The sequence below is a fragment of the Echinococcus granulosus genome (assembly GCF_000524195.1).
Source record: "Echinococcus granulosus chromosome Unknown EG_S00159, whole genome shotgun sequence".
NCBI classification, from domain to species: Eukaryota; Metazoa; Platyhelminthes; class Cestoda; order Cyclophyllidea; family Taeniidae; genus Echinococcus; species Echinococcus granulosus.
The window spans coordinates 87,005-91,845 of record NW_020170539.1 but is presented as its reverse complement, the minus strand read 5'-3'; positions in this window follow the sequence as shown (position 1 = coordinate 91,845).

The window sequence follows — 4,841 nt, the reverse complement described above, 5'->3', positions numbered from 1 at the left end:
CTAGTATGACCTTCAAACCAACATTTTTGTCCTCTTCAGTTATTTTTTTTACGTCCTGAGTTTTTAAGCCACACTTTTACCTCAAAATTGACTTGTTGGTGGCATTCATATCGCTGATAAAAATGTGACATGCGATAAAGCGGACATTTCAGTCTAAAGATCTTAAATGTTCACGAATTTTCTTTTATATTTAAGAATTAATCAACATTTACGATAAATGAACGTTTGTGATTGGTTGTGTGGTTTACCTGATTTTGACCAGTTGACCAGTGGGGAGGGGACATTTGGCCCCGTTTGTTGGCTTCTTTCTTTCCCACCTCCACACCTTTTGTTTTACAAATTTCGGACGGTACCCTCTCAGCTGAAACGCGGGCGGTGATAACACCTATGCGGCAAAAAGTGGGGCAAATGACTGACAGTCAGCCAGTCAGTCGTGTATTCCTGCAATCGGGTAGTCAAGCGGTGTTTGTACGTCGCTTCAATTTGAAACAGGCACCTCTCAGACGTTCATGAAAAGATGGTTTCGACGCTCATTATTAAAAAGTAGTATCTTTCGTTACTAACTAAAATAATTTTGAAGAGATTTACGCCTTACCTAGGCATAAATACTTAAAGATGTCATACTTTTTTCCAACTGGTTTAACTAATTTGTTTGTCGAATTCTTGCAGTGCCCACTGTGGTGTCCCAAGTCCTCGTTGAAGGTGTAATATGTCAAATGAGAACAAACGACTTACTGACGTACAGCGGAGGGGAAACGCAACCTGCAGGAAGTGAAGTGCCAGTATAATTAATCATACAATTAAACATATTAACGAATTACTACACAGACCCTCTACTACATTCAGCCTCGTCCCTGGCTCTCCCTTTGGCTAATTTCTCGTTGCCAACGCTTAGCCTGCATTCATCCCTCATTTCTACCTCCTTCTTATTTCAGTGACCCCTAGCCTGCCGTCTGTCCGGGTAGCATCCAGCTAGAAGAGACGCGATGGCGGTATCGCCTGTTCAAGCAGTTAACATCGCTATAGAGAAGTACTGTAGACAGCACCGTTGTGAATCCTCCAAAGAGTTCAAGTCCAGTTTAACTTCAGTTATTAGTATCATTCCTGAAGAACACGAGGCTGGCATGACTGCCAAGGCCAGACGTCGCTGTTGATACTCTTTGCAGGGCCACCCATCCACAGAGGATGGCCTGCTTCTGAGGGCATATTGTCCACTTGGATGGGATGCGCTTGCCATAGTCACCCATGTAGCACTTAAGTCCCTTAAGTCGTAATAAGTCAGAGTCCTGTGGTAAAACAGGAAGGAGCTACAGGCTACTAGCATCACCACGCCTCACAACGAATGTACAACCTGTAGGAACTGAAGGATAGGCTTGATTTAACAGACAGACAGACACAAAATATCAAATCCCTACACAGGACCTCAAATTACCTTCCTTGATGAACGTAGTCCTTTACAGCCACTTCTTCAGATACTACCTTTAACTACACCGATGTATGGTCTGAAATATTGCAATTGGCACAAGCTCCAATCAGCGAGAGAATTTTTACCCTCCGCTTTAAAGCGATGTCGCAGACACAGCCGGTCTACCGCCAAACGGAAGTGACCATATGACATCTAATAAAACACAGCCAATGAAAATACAAGGGATTTCGTGTGATGCCCCGTTTGCGCCTTTTATCGGTACAAATGAGCCCGTATTTAGCCAAACAACTTTGCTCCATTCTGCAGACAAAACTTCTGACTTGAGATTGGGGAATTTGCCGAATCTTAACGCTGTTTTGACAGCCCTTCTGCTGTTTACCTCCAACGATTCGGCTAGTCACTTTAAATGCCTTCCCTTTGGTGGTATTTTCGTGTAGTGCCCAACCAAAGCCACTGGGAAATCTATTCTTGAAGGGCTTACAGACCTCCTGATCTACCCTACGAGGTGTGATAGAATCCGTTTGCCCGCCAGGGATGATGGGACGACTACTGACTGGCACGATGGCCTTCTGTGCCACTGAAAGGCAAAAGACGAGAAAATATTTCAACTACACCGGTTTTTATGGCCTCTTAAAAGGCAAATTTGTGACTGCCCAATTGCGTGGGACTTTTTTGGCACTTTTTGAAGGAATTTACACAAAAAGTCACACAAACTGTGATTGTGCCATTTGATGCAAATTTGAGCTGTCTGTAGGTTGCAACAATGGCAAAAATGGCTAAGTTAACCGGTAAAAATCCAAAAAAATATGAGGGAATATTCCGTCTGTGGGTAAAATGAAGAAGACGGGGTAGAGATTTCAGAACTCCGTGCTCTGGGGTCTCACTTAAGGTAGCCCAAATAGAAAAACTTAATTTCTTGTTCCCCTGATCTCTTATCTCTCCCTAGAGCTTATTCAACTGACTGCAGAAGATTTTTTGACCACTGGAATGTAAAAAAATGCCGGACTTCAATCCATTCATTCCCAAAAGCCTTGCAGAGAGTGGTAATGGGATGTGGAGCGAAAGCGATAGCCCATCTCCGGATGACGGACGGGAGTCAAGGCAACCATCAAGGTCTATTTTGAATCATTCATTTCCAGATGATTGTTCCTTACTTTGGAGGCAGTCCCTGGGCGGAGGAATTGGCCTTCATCAGGTCCTCTTTATACTCTTTGGTGGAGGCACAACACCTCACAGCTAAATGGGAAAATTTTGTTGGGCTTGGAGAAGCTGCCCTCCTTCTTGTCTACTTTTCTGGCACTGTTTGGCATTAGACAATGACAAGCAAAGTAAGTGGCTTCAAAGAGACGGATAGAGCTTGACTTAACATCGGTGGTATTTGTAGGCCTTTGTCTCATTGGGACAGAAGTCTGGATGCCATTGGGCAACGAATGCTATCCGGCTTTTATCCTCAAAAACGTCAAAATCACTCATTTTACCACCTTTAATCTTAGGTGGCATGCATGATGGTGTAGGAAAAGTTAAATGGCCTCCTGGTAGCAATCAACGGCAAGAAGCTACGTGACTACCTGACAATCACCAGCGTATACGTTTGGCAATCATGGCGGGAGTCAGGCTTCAACACTAATCAAAGTTGGCGCGATTTTTTGAGGCGGTTTTGCAGTAGACTAGATAAAGAAGACTGATGTCAAAATGAGGGGAAACCGCCAAATAAGAAGGGGTGAATGTGTCGGCTTATTATCCGATTTGAGGCCTAAAATGGAGTTAAAGGGGTTTGACTTTTAATCCCGGCAAATACGGAGCTTTTATTTTCACCATTCATGTTGATGTTCCCCTTAACTTCGCTAAGGATCGCGCTACAGGCAATAGCTGAATACGGCCCAGAGGTACCATTCCCAGAGAAGGTGTTGTGATGGCATGCGCTGCTGCTCGAAGCCATTCAGTCGCCTCGTTGCGAAGATCCCTGCTTCTGGTCGTCCAGACCTATTTATCAGGTAGCCTCAGTGTGGTGGGATATCCCTCGCGTATATCGCTCCTTTTAATGAATATGATCACTTTCACAACTGCGTCAAAGAAGGTTTACCTTCCAATAAACCTATCCGCCTGTTGTGCGAGGCTTGCAATGAAGAGACTATTGAAGGTGCACTTCCCCGTGATCCATAAGACAGAAATCGACAAATAACTAGGCACTAGACCCGAACGACTCCAAAACTTCCAATTCAGCACCACTGAGAATGAGATAAAATGCCTTCTCAAAGCTGAGAGGCGGAGCGCAATCTTCGTTCATATCTCGTGGATGGTTATAAACCCTTGACGGTGTTACGACGTTCATAGGAGACAACTGACCCTGGGGAGCGGCAAAGATCACTCTCAAACGCTAAGAAGTCCGTGGGATGAAAAACTATATGTTAAAGTCCCTATTTAGGTGCGTGGGCTTCCCTTAATGCCCTTGAATTGTGCTGCAGCGGTGTTTACAAGGCCCTCTAGCCATAACTGCGGTCGGCAAGGTAGAAGATAAATAACGCCTCTACTGCTGCTGCTGCCTTAGTTGCAACACCGTGGCAAGAAAAGACGCCCTCGCCGCCATATGAGCCCATTCTATGTTGCCATGGCTACGTGAATCACCGCCTGTAAATGCACACGGCGCAAAGTGGGCGCGCATGACTCATCCTCACACGGCACGGTGCGCGCGTATGCCTGTGTGCGTTCGTACGTGCACGCGAGTGCGGTGGGGGTGAGCGCCTATCGATCGCTAGGCGACGTGTGGCTTCCGCTCCGCCTTGGGCGGTGTTAATCGCCCGCGCACGCGAAATATGAGCAGGAGTTGACGTTGAAAAAGATCTCCATTTTCTTTTTCGCTTTTTGCTTTCCTCTCTAAACGAAACCATGACGCACCGAGGTCTGTTCTGGTGATAAAGAGGCATTTAAAATCTGATAAAAAAAAGGGGCGGAAATTTATCACCGGAAGGTTGTGTGTATGGGTAAAAAAATTTGACCTCTCAAAGTAGATCAGGTTATTGCTTTCTCTAAAAGTTCACTGACAATTACATTATTAAAAGGTGAAGAAATTGGCGTCGTTCTCATAAAGATGCGCATTTCGACCTTATGAGGTCGCATGGTAATGGAGACGCGGAGAGTCCGTTGAACTCCCCTTATCAAATTGCGCATGTAATTAATAGAGAATTATGAGGTGATCAGCTGATTGCAGATGAAAATTAGGGTTAAAACATGAAAGGTCAAGAAGGAAAAGTTGAATGAGTTTGAGGGAGGCATGCCGACTGACTCATGCGCATAACTTAGCACAAACGCCGAGGCTACAAGCGGTGTGGCCTAAAAACTCAGAAAGGTTTGAGAATTTTTCTCTGGATTACTAAATCGAACACTGTCTTTTTTCATGTAGAGCCTTAAAACTAAA